The sequence below is a fragment of the Diabrotica virgifera genome, chromosome 6, assembly GCF_917563875.1.
Source record: "Diabrotica virgifera virgifera chromosome 6, PGI_DIABVI_V3a".
Taxonomy (NCBI): Eukaryota; Metazoa; Arthropoda; class Insecta; order Coleoptera; family Chrysomelidae; genus Diabrotica; species Diabrotica virgifera.
In genome coordinates, this window is record NC_065448.1 from 124,494,614 (window position 1) to 124,507,226 (window position 12,613).

The window sequence follows — 12,613 nt, forward strand, 5'->3', positions numbered from 1 at the left end:
TGCAAAGTGAATTTCCCGAAAGATTTCATTGCTATTTAAGGTAAATAACAGGTCTATTGAAGACGAGTTATTCACGTAATTTAAAGACGTATTTTCAATGTGACATTCCAACCAAATTTTCACGTGAAATTCACGTAAGCAATTTACGTATATTGGTGACAAATGTACCCAAAATTCACGTAATTAACACGTCGGTCTGTTTGCTGGGGTATGCCCGGCAGTATGCCAATTTTCATCAAGGTAGTAATTTTTCTTTTGGAAACACGATGATTCCTAATAGAGCGCAGATATCTTCGTCGCCATGATATAATTTCCTCTTTATCTATTAGGATTGATTTCCGAGACCTTTTCATGTGACGAAAATTTAACTTATGTAAAACTGTTCTTTGCGTTTCACGGCCCATTTGAGGAATCATATTGTTCTCCAGCCACTTGACCTTAACACTTTTGATAGTTGGATGCTTATTTTCTAAAAAGAACGTATGTACAGTAATCCAGATTATATTCATTTGCGATTCACTTAAATGAAAAGATCTTCGTCCACGCTGGCGAGTTTTTGGCGCACTTAAAGTTTCTGTGCTTTCTAATTCACGCACAATTCTTTCAACTGTGGTGGCTAACACTCCTGTTAAGAACGAACAGCGATCTACAGCTTCCGTTATAGGATGTGTTTTCTTAAGCCCATCATACACTTTCCACACGATTTGTTTCTCAGGTTTTGGCAGTGGTTTGTGTCGATGAGATTTTGTCGTACTTGTGCCAGCAGCCGCATCCATTTTTATTCTATAAAGACAAAAATATACTTTCATTAATATTGCCGAGCTTTATTATTATTACATGTTTTAATTTCTGTGTTTAACAACGTCTATGAATTGTCAATTAGCGTATTTTTATTATTGAATGTTGCTTTATTACCCAGGAAATTTGATTAAAAATTGAAAGGCCATAATGAACAATATTTCTTACCTTAACTTGAATCAAGCGACAAAAGTTTTTAACACTATCTGGACCCCTTTTAAAATAATTTATCGGCCCCTGTTCTATACACTTTTCGAAATTTTCTTTATTTTCAAAATGAATTATTGATAATACAATCATTAATAATTATTGACTTTTTCGTTTAAAAATATTAAGTATTACTTATAGACAAGGCGAAAACGGCGGGTTCGAAGGGAAAAATATTCCCATGAAATTTTTTTGCATAATCACATTCGTGAGAGATCCCAGAATAAGGTTCAAGAAGTCGCCCAAGTGAAAAGTGGGCCAATTTTTTTAACAATTTTTTTTTTAATCAAATTGCAAGAATCATAATTTTTGGCCCGAACAATTTTTTCTTTAATTTTTTGGACCATTCTGGACAAAAAAGGTCTCTTATAATTTTTCTCTAAAGTTGATCGTTTTCGACTTATAAGCAATTTAAAATTGAAAAAAAAACGAAAAATGGCGATTTTCAAGGCTTAATAACTCGGTTAAAAGTTATTATTATGAAAGTCAATATATGACTAAATCAAAGTTTGAAGCCCCCCCTACAAGATTCTGAAGAAATTTTTGTCATTATTTTATTACTAAGCTGTTTTTTTTTTGACACTTTCTGACTTTGAAAATAATAATTTTACACCGAGTTATTAAGCCTTTACTAAACTCGAAAAAGATCAACTTTAGAGAAAAATTATAAGAGACCTTTTTTGTCCACAATGGTCCAAAAAACCTAAAAAAAAATTAGTCCGGGCCATACAATTGATTTTTGCAATTTGATTAAAAAAAATTGTTAAAAAAAATTAGCCCACTTTTCTCGTGGGCGACTTCTTGAACCTTATTCTGGGATGTCTCACGAATGTGACTATGCAAAAATATCTCATGGGAATATTTTTCCCAATGAACCCACCGTTTCCGCCTTGTCTATTAATGGTTTTGCTTTATTACAATGTAATAATTAATTCTTGTTTTTTTTTATTAGAAATCTAATTCTTAATCGTTTTGTATTAAATTTTACAATGCGTTTAATGTGTTTACTTGTCATTTCATGATTTAATTTAAGACAAGAAGTATTTTCAATCAATAAATCTAAATGTCACAGCTAACTGTATAATGTACTCACCTAGAAATAACGAAATATCTGTATAACAATAATAATGGAGTTCTATAACTACGCTTTCCAGTGGAAAATTTCCACTATTCACTAAATGTAACAAACAGTCAAACGCTCAATGTGCACTAAATAACTACAGTACGCTACTGACACTTCTTAAATTTTCCACTTTGAAATCCCTCCAGATGTGTCTTCAATTTTCGGTCGGAGCGGGTTGGATCAAAGAGGGTGAGTTTCGAGCGGGGTTCGCCGACGTATCCACTATGCGGAGCTGCTACACGGAGCACGGAGCATCAACGTATGGATACGTGCCGTTACGAATACGTATGCATATTTGTGTATGCGTGTATCCGTAAATTTTAGGCGTGTCGAATATAAATGAATATAGTTATTACATAAATCATCCAAATCAAATTTTATCCTCCTTAAGAATTTTTTGAGCAAATTTGCAAATTGCACCCTTAAAAATGAACTTTTTAAGGGTCGAAATAGTCAATAAATATAGTTAGAATATTAGACAATCATTATGTAATGCATCTGAACACATTTAACTCTTTACAAGCTTTTTTGTAGGTGTTAGCAATAAGGGTTGAAATACTGTTAAAACTTAATACGTAATATGTTAAATCCTCAATAAGGTGGCAATGTAAAATATTTGCTATATTTTGTAAGTTGCCGATTGTCAGCATGACAGATATCATAGGTAATTTTAATTTTGTTACGTACACCATCGTAAAGCATTTTGTATTTAGAAGAAAAATAAATGTAGTACAGTGAAGATAAGTTGTACAGTTTATTAAAACCACGATAGTTACACTCCACACAAATATTTATATACATTTTTTTGGTCCAAGTCGAGCCGGATATTTTGAAAATCAATTGCAACGATCTATTGAAGAAGAAGCCATTAGCGAAGCCTATAGTAGCAGTCAGTGGCCCAGTCAAGTAGTGAACTATTTTAGAGAAATTATTACACAAAGAAGTGATATTCAATTTACAAACGAACTGGTCAACTATAAATTACAGTTCAAGAACGCTATTAAATTTATGATAACACGTAGATATCCATTTAATATTATATATTATCTGATCATATTACTGTAATTAAGGGTTTGTAGTTTTACATTATTTTGATTACCACCTTTTTACAACCTTAAAACGGCTATTTTGAAGTCATTTAGAATACCTCTTTTTGAATATTTGTCAAATTGACATTTCTATACCAGTTCGTTACCTAGAACTTGCAAACTTGGAACTGATTTCATTTAACGTTGGTGTACATTTCTAGGTCAATATTGCATTTTTTCTATTATTTCAAAAACTGATACAACTGACAAGTAAAATACAATTATTTTTGATGAAATAATTTGTCCATTTACCATTGCACAATAATTGCACTTGGGATATTATTTCCATAACAATATAAGTTCAATTTTAACAGGTCTAGTTATACCTGTTTTCAATCAATTGCCAATTTACCATTTCTATATAACAATACAAATACAAATTATTGTCATAGGTCTATTTATACCTTTGTAACACCATTGCTAGATTACAATTTTAAATAGCTGTTTTCAATCAATTGCGAATTACAATTTCTATATTACTTCTGTAACAATACAGACACAATTATTGTCATAGGTCTATTTATACATTTGTCAAACCATTGCTATATTACAATTGTAACAGGTCTATTTATACCCGTTTTCAATCAATTGCCAATTACAATTTTTATATTACTTCTGTAACAATACAAATACAATTATTGTAGTAGGTCTATTTATACCTTTGTCAAACCATTACTAGATTGCAATTTTTACAGGTCTATTTATACCTGTTTTCAATCAATTGCCAATTTGCCATTTCTATATTACTTCTGTAACAATACAAATACAATTATTGTCATAGGTCTATTTATACCTTTGTCAAACCATTGCTAGATTGCAATTTCTACTTAGCCTATATTGCCATTTCGACTATTAGAATGTATATCAAACAATTAGTAAGATACAGAAATACTTTGACTCAAGAACTAACAATGTTAACTCAATTTTCTACAAATATAGTATTGTGTTTTCAATTTATCAATCAAAGGCAAAATGAAAATTAAATTAAATTTTTTTTTAAATAACGCGGGCACATAAATTTGATACACCCTGTATATTGATCTGTAAATATTTATTAGAATTTAGTTTGGATGTAAGTGGATTTCTTTTTTAATGAGCTTTCCGATGAACCATTAAATACTTTTGTGAATAATTAAAGTGAAAAGGACGATGTATATAGGTTTAAAATGGAAAAAGATTGTTTATTACGGGAACTATAGAATCCACAGATAGAGGTAATTATCATTTTCTAGAAAAATGGTTTAAAAGAAAGTTTGGAATTTTAATATCTTTGTTTCAACCCGAGTAAATGTTGTAGAGTTTCCCCGAAAGTAATTAAGATGGTCGGAATAAATTTGAAAGAATGACTGTTTGTTTATCGAATGGAAAAGAGAAATGTTTCTGATTCTTGGCAATTTGGAAGGGGAAAAGTGGTTTGAATGATTGAGTGAGTTTGAAAAAGAAGGCATTATGTTATTGGCATCGCTGAGGAGCGGTTCGACGTTTTCGTGGATAGATAGTTAGCAAGTACCAGTGGTTGTTTGATAGTGGAGAATAGTGCTGAAAAGTGGAACGAGAGACACATCAAATTGAGACGAAATACCTCTTTGATTCTGTATTATTGTGAGAAGGAGAGCAGAGAATTTTTGGAGTTTTGTTTGAATCGAGTACTGGTCAAAAGAGGCCTGGCTTGTTGGAGAATTGGTGCTGGTATGCTGATAGTTTTGAAGCTGGAGAACGGAGAGGGCTTTGATGAGTAGCCTTTAACATGGTCAACGAGGGAGAGCTGTTTTGGGTCACGAGAAGACATCAGAGTGAGTGAAGCAAAAGGTCAGTCAACTTATGTGAAAGATTTTTTTTTTGTTCGGAAACTAAAATTTTGAGTAAAAAGCGTAGGAATTAAAATTCAAATATTTCAGAAAGTAAATAGGGAGTATAGCTAATCTTGCGAATACATAATTTGGTTTTGTTTATTTTGTTGTACCAAAGTCATCGGGAACAAACCAATAAATTGTTTTTTTTAACTAGAATAAATTTAAATGGTAGAAATTTCATTCGGACATCTGTGTCCACAGGTTTTAGATTTGATAGATTTTTAGAGTATCGATTTTGATAAATAAAAGACAATTCTGTATGTTTATTTTATATTTTGCTTTATTTCTTTTCCCTATTTTATCCCGATTAGGATCAACTAAGAGATACTGAACCCAAGAGAGAAGATAAGTATAACGTAAGATAATTTAGACATTTTCTTGATATTATAAAAACGCACCCTGAGATTTTTTATTCATGATTTATGTATGATTTGCGACAATTAAATAATTAATCAAATAAATAATAATTAATATAAAATTAATAAGAAGCAGATCATAACAATAGATACGAATTTGCCTACTTAGAATTTGTGTAGAATACAGGTTAACTTATCTCTCTTTCTCATAATCCTTATTAGTGCCCTTCAGGGCGTCGGACGGTTAACTTATTAAAATGATTTATTACAAGATTTTGATCAACTCCAGAGAACTATAGAGGATAAAATGTGATGAGACAGATCTAGAGACTCATTATGAAACACGAAAGCAATTTAAAACATCATTTTACGATGATATGGCAATATTAATAAACTATGTGAATAAAAATGTAATTAATGTTACTAATGGTACAGCTTTTCCCAATTCAAATCAATCTTTTGACTATACAAAAAATAAACTTTTACCTAAAATAAAATCAAATATAGGCCATTCCAAAGATCAGTGTAGACCAGGTAATTGTAAAAAATGTTCAAAAAAGCATAGTAAATTGCTGAACACTGATTCTCAAATTAAATCAACAATAAATGGAGAGCCATCTATTAGTCAAACAAATTTACTAGTGAAAAATAGAATTCCAGATACTGTAATATTTATAATAATAAATATAATAAATATATATAATAATACTGCCTACTGTAACATTTCAAGTTAAGGATAAATACAACAATTTCCATAAAGCTAGAGCAATTTTACACAGTGGTGCCCCATTAAATTTAATCATTGAGCATTTTTGTCAAAAAAATCATATTCTATTGATCAATACACATATTCCAATTATCGGTGTTAACCAATCTGAAAGCATTATTCATAAGAAATCTAGCCTCAATTTAATTTCAAACAATAAACAATTTTCTACAAATTTGAACTGTCTAGTAGTAGGTACCAAGTATTAGCACTGCTACTCCATCATATGTCTTAAATTTAAACCATTCTCTGTGGCACATTCCTAAAAATATTGAATTGTCAGATCCATCTTTCTATGAGCCAGGGTGCATAGATATACTAATTGGAGCTAGTGAATTTTGGTTTTTGCTATCAGAGGGCCAAATAAAATTAAGAAAAAACCAATTTTAAAAATTACAAAGCTAGGTTGGACAGTATCAGGCTTAGCACCGATATCAAAACCTATTTCAAGACAACCCATTTTCAATTTTTCTATTACTGAAAGTCTAGATGAGCAATTAAAAAGGTTTTGAGAATTAGAAGAAATTCCTGAAAGTAGCTTTTTATCACAAGATGATATTGAATGTGAACAAATATTATTCTTAAATACTACATCTAGAGCTCCCAATGGACAATTAATTGTTAAATTGCCATTTAAATATCCTCCAGAAATATTAGGCAATTCTTTTGACACTGCACTAAAACTTTTCTATTCTCTCGAAAAAAGAATCACAACCAATCCAAAGTTAAAATACTTATACAAGCAATTTATTGATGGATATCAAGAACTTGGTCATTTATTCAATGTTACAAGGACTATTGATACACAATTACAAACCTATTACTTTCCTCATCATAGTGTACCTATACAAAGAATCCAGTCTCACTACTAAACTAAGAGTAGTTTTCGATGGAAGCTGTAAAACTACTAGTGGTTTGTATCTTAATGATATACAATATGTGGGTCCTAAGATCCAAAATAATATATTTCCTATTTTAATCAGATTCAGACAATAGGTACATTTACGCAGTTTCAGCAGATGTCAGCAAAATGTATAGACAAATTCAAATGCACCCTGCACATCAACCACTACAAAGAATTTTTTTTGTTTTATGGCATAGACTTGGGTGTCAATTGGCCAGTCACAACTTTTTTTTTCTATTCATACATAAAGAAGCAGTTCAAAAGCTGCAGCTGGCCGCTATGGACTATCCAAGTTGCTCACCACATTTTTCCATTATACATTTTCTTCTTCTTCTCTTTTCATATGTACATAATATATCAAATTATTAGACCATTAATAAGTTTAGAGGTCAATTTTAGTTTCACAGATAAATTTCATTAAACAATCATATTATATATATTTTTGCTGTTCAGAGACAATAGATAGGATGCATTGAAACGTGGAAAAACATTACATTTTATTAAAGCTTCGATTAAATTAGAGGTGTATGGAATGTATTTTGTGCACTCAAAGAAAGTGTGATTCAAATCACCCACCTTCTGACATTCAGTAAAATAATTTGAATCAAAAACTTTAATTCTCGCCAGATGTAGAGGGAAACATGCATGTCCAAACTTCATTCTTATTAATGTTGTTATATATCTTCGAGGTACTACATAATTTTTTTTATAATTATCTGGAGAGATGATCCAGAGAGAGAACTTCAGGTTTTGCAGTTAAATACAGTAACATATGGCACTGCTGCTGCTCTATATCCAGCCATACGATGTTTAAATCAACTTGGTATTGATCACTCAAATAAAAACCTACTTGCTTCCAAGACTATTTTAAAGGACTTCTATGTAGACGATCTATTAACTGGTGCCAATGGTCTTCAAGCACTTAAACTCTTGTGTCAACAAATTTCTTCTATTTTAAATTCGGGCCATTTTCAACTTCGAAAGTGGATTTCTAATTTTTATTTGTTAAATGAAACATCATTGTAGACAACAATGTTTCCAACTCAATTCTTATGTTAGGAGAAAATGAATCATCTAAAACTTTAGACGTTCAGTGGCTGAGCCAACCAGATTTGTTTATTACACCTTCAGACCATGCTACAAAAAGAACAATTATTCTATCTTATATTTAAAAAATTTACGATCCATTAGGATTGCTTAATTGCTTAGTCCATGTGCTATAATAGCAAGAATTCAAGAGTTATGGTCTAAAAAATTAGTATGGGATGAACATATTTCTAAAAACTTGTGGAAAACTTGGCATGAATTTTATGTTCAATTACAAAACCTTAACAAACTACAAAATATTTATGTAGAGTAACATTATGTTGTTTTGTATGCCATTAGAGTGTAAACTTAGTCTATATTGCTAGCAGTTGCCGCTAGGGCATCTATGCCATTTCGTTCGTTGCAATCCGGGACTACACGCCGGGGTTTGTTTTGGTTGGATCGGAGAGATCAGCATATGTGCCTCCTGATGAGAGACTAATAAGTTTCAAAACCGGTAGAGGTGCTTGCTGCACTCTCTGATTGGACTAGAATATGGTGCGGCTGTATTTTCGTTTTGCAACGAAATTGAAAATGGTTATTCATTTTTTATTTACATGTTTACTCTGATTGGAGTAAGAAGGGAACCATTCTCGTTGGAACTTTACCGCGCTGAGCAGATGGGACGTGAATTATAAATTGCAAAATTCCCTCATCTTCCTTAGTCTCAGCATCCGTATGGCTTGCAAATTGTAGAAGCCTCGGGGGTGTAACCAGAGAAGGTTCCCATTGTTTTCAGTCTGGTGGGATGTAGAGTAACATTATGTTGTTTTGTATGCCATTAAAGTGAAAACTTAGTCTTTTGCTAGCAGTTGCCGCTAGGACATCTATGCCATTTCGTTCGTTGCAATCCGGGACTGCACGCCGGGGTTTGTTTTGGTTGTATCGGAGAGGGCAGCATATGTTCCTCCTGATGAGAGACTAATAAGTTTCGAAACCCGTAGAGGTGCTTGCTGCACACTCTGATTAGACTGAAATATGGTGCGGCTGTATTTTCGTTTATTGAAAATGGTTATTCATTTTTGATTTACATGTTTACTCTGATTGGAGTAAGAAGGGAACCATTCTCGTTGGAACTTTACCGCGCTGAGCAGATGGGACGTGAATTATAAATTGCAAAATTCCCTCATCTTCCTTAGTCTCAGCATCCGTATGGCTTGCAAATTGTAGAAGCCTCGGGGGTGTAACCAGAGAAGGTTCCCATTGTTTTCAGTCTGGTGGGATGTAGAGTAACATTATGTTGTTTTGTATGCCATTAGAGTGTAAACTTAGTCTTTTGCTAGCAGTTGCCGCTAGGGCATCTATGCCATTTCGTTCGTTGCAATCCGGGACTACACGCCGGGGTTTGTTTTGGTTGGATCGGAGAGATCAGCATATGTGCCTCCTGATGAGAGACTAATAAGTTTCAAAACCGGTAGAGGTGCTTGCTGCACTCTCTGATTGGACTAGAATATGGTGCGGCTGTATTTTCGTTTTGCAACAAAATTGAAAATGGTTATTCATTTTTTATTTACATGTTTACTCTGATTGGAGTAAGAAGGGAACCATTCTCGTTGGAACTTTACCGCGCTGAGCAGATGGGACGTGAATTATAAATTGCAAAATTCCCTCATCTTCCTTAGTCTCAGCATCCGTATGGCTTGCAAATTGTAGAAACCTCGGAGGTGTAACCAGAGAAGGTCCCCATTGTTTTCAGTCTGGTGGGATGTAGAACGGCATTATGCTGTTTTGTATGCCATTAGAGTGAAAACTTAGTCTTTTACAAAATATTTCTAAAAATAAAGGAACTCTTAATGCAAGTAAACTCAATAGTGCTACAATGAAACTTATTAAATCGGCCCAAATTGAGTTATTTCATGGTTATTGACATTCTAAATACCAGTAAACAATTACCAAAGCATCATAAAATACGTTAAAATATTGGACTAGGAAATGCCAAACAATGGGAATACCAGTAGGAGATTCTTATTTGTATACGTTGCTATTTGCTGACGACCAAGTTGTGATTGCTGCTGATAAAGATGACGCCAGTTACATGATTAGAAAATTGAAAGAGGAGTACCGAAAATGGGGCTTGGAAATGAGCATGGAGAAAACTGAATACCTTGTAGTCGGAGGTGATACTGAAGACTTAGAATTAGAAGGGGAATACATAAAAGGATGTGATGAATTTAAATATCTAGGTTCTATTTTTGACAAAACTCCACATGCGATCAAGATATAGAATATCGAATAAGTCAAGGAAGAAAAGCTATAAAACAGCTGAATGGCATTTGGTGGAGTACAGGATTGCAAAATCAGACAAAGAAAAAAATCTACCAAACTATCGTGGAAGGAATTGTCCTGTACAACTCGGAAGTGTGGGAAGTAAAAGACCGACAAAATAAACGACTACAAGCTTTAGAAATGGACGCGCTTAGAAGAAGCTGCAGAATATCTAAACTGCAGCATATCCCAAAAGAAGAAATAAAAGAAAGAATGGAAGTAGAAAATGATATTATAGACAGAATAGAACAAAAAAGATTGATATGGTACGGGCACGTCCAGAGAATGGGACCAACAAGATGGCCCAAGAAAATGATCCAGTATGCACCACCCGCGAGAAGAAAAAGAGGCAGACCGAAGAGAACATGGTTACAAGATGTAGAGAAAGCAATGAACAGTAGACAACTCAACGGGGAAGATATTCGTGACCGAAAAGCATGGCGAATAGGATGCGGGAAACGGCGAATGCTGTAGAACACCCGATATATATATATATATATATATATATATATATATATATATATATATATATATATATATATATCATAAAATACGTTCATTGCAACCTTTTATTGATGAGGTTGGTGTCTTGCATGTAGGGGGCAGCAGGTTACGTTTAACTTCGCTTAGCTTTGACATAAAACATCCAATATTATTATGGTCAAAGCATAATATATCACACCTCATAATTAAATATAATCAAAAACACTCTTACATGCAGGAACTCAATCACTTTTCTCTTTCATTAGACAAAAATATTTGATTATACTAGCAAAAAATCTAGCTAAAAAGGTTATAAAAGACTGTATGATATGCTTTAAGGCAAAGTCCACTCTCTGTACAGCACCCATGTCTAATCTACCTGACAAATATGTTTTGCAATTATTTCCCTTTCATCATAGTGGTATAGATTATGCTGGCCCATTTTCAATTGCAGATAGAAAGGGAAGAGGTAAACTAGTTACCAAATGCTAATATGTGTTTTTGTATGTTTTTCAACTAAGTCAATACATCTTGAATTAGTTTCAAATTTACCGAGTGAAAATTGTGTGGCATGTTTACATAAATGTATTTCAAGACGAGGTACGCCTTCAAATATATACTCCGATAATGGTACTACTTTTACAGGTGCCTACAATGAACTTAAGGAATTAGGTCAATTTTTACAACAACATTAAGGTGTTGTTTTAGATTTTGCAGCAAATCAGGGTCTTATCTGGCGTTTCATACCTCCATACTCTCCCAATTTTGGTGGCTTATGGGAGGCTGCTGTCAAAAGTATAAAATTTCATTTTAAAAGAGTTTTGAAATATGCAATATTGACATATATGAAGAGTTTAATACACTATTAATTCAAATTGAAGGAATATTAAATTGTAGACCTTTATTTGCATTATCCAATGATCCTCATGACCTAAATCCTCTCACTCCTTCACATTTTCTTATTGGACAGATCATCGCATACCCTCCTGAAGTTGATTTTTAAGTTTCATCTAACCGACTATCTAGACTTCAATTTGTGCAACAACTAAAGCAACAATTCTGGAATCGGTTTTCAAAAGACTGCGTCACTCAACTACACAAGCAGTATAAATGGAACGAACCTGCATTTCCAATAATGGTGGACAGTCTTGTTCTCATCAAGAATAGCCAGTTACCGTATTTCAGATGGAACATTGGACGCGTGTTAAAATTTTTTTCCTGGAAAAGACAATATCTCTAGGTTAGCGGAAGTTTGGACGTCCAATGGTGTTTAAAAACGATCTAGTAGAGACCTCTGTTTACTACTATTACAGGACTTACATGTGTAGTGTAGTTAATTTTGTTGTGTTATACAGGGTGATTCATTAGTAGGGTAAAGCTCAATAGATCCGCTATAGGAATAGATAGCAATAAAAGTTAATTTTAAAAATTGTAGCCAACTTTGAGCTTCACATTTTAAAATTAATTAGAATGTTACAGGGTGTTCGGTAACATCGTGGCAGATCAAATTTATGTTTTTGTTTTAATGGAACACACTATATTTTATCTTATATTCGAAATCTTCTTAACTACCCCAATACAAAAATATAAAAGTCTGTTTTGATATACAGGGCATTTACAAAGTTATGACCAATTTTCTATGAAAATCGTAACAAGTTCATCTCCCTGTATAAATAAAAATAAG

General features: G+C 32.8%; 1 protein-coding gene across 2 annotated transcripts in view; it reads right to left on the minus strand.

Moving 5' to 3' along the window:
- LOC114332338 (uncharacterized) overlaps nucleotides 1-12,613 on the minus strand; it is a 132,094-nt gene that overhangs the window by 86,674 nt on the left and 32,807 nt on the right. The window contains exon 1 of one of the 2 annotated variants that reach the window (XM_050652834.1): nucleotides 11,829-11,897. The exons of the other annotated variant lie outside the window; for it this stretch is intronic. The gene's annotated coding sequence lies outside the window, so the exon portion shown is untranslated. Of the gene's footprint in view, nucleotides 1-11,828; nucleotides 11,898-12,613 lie in introns of those variants that run through there. 2 annotated transcript variants of the gene reach the window in all.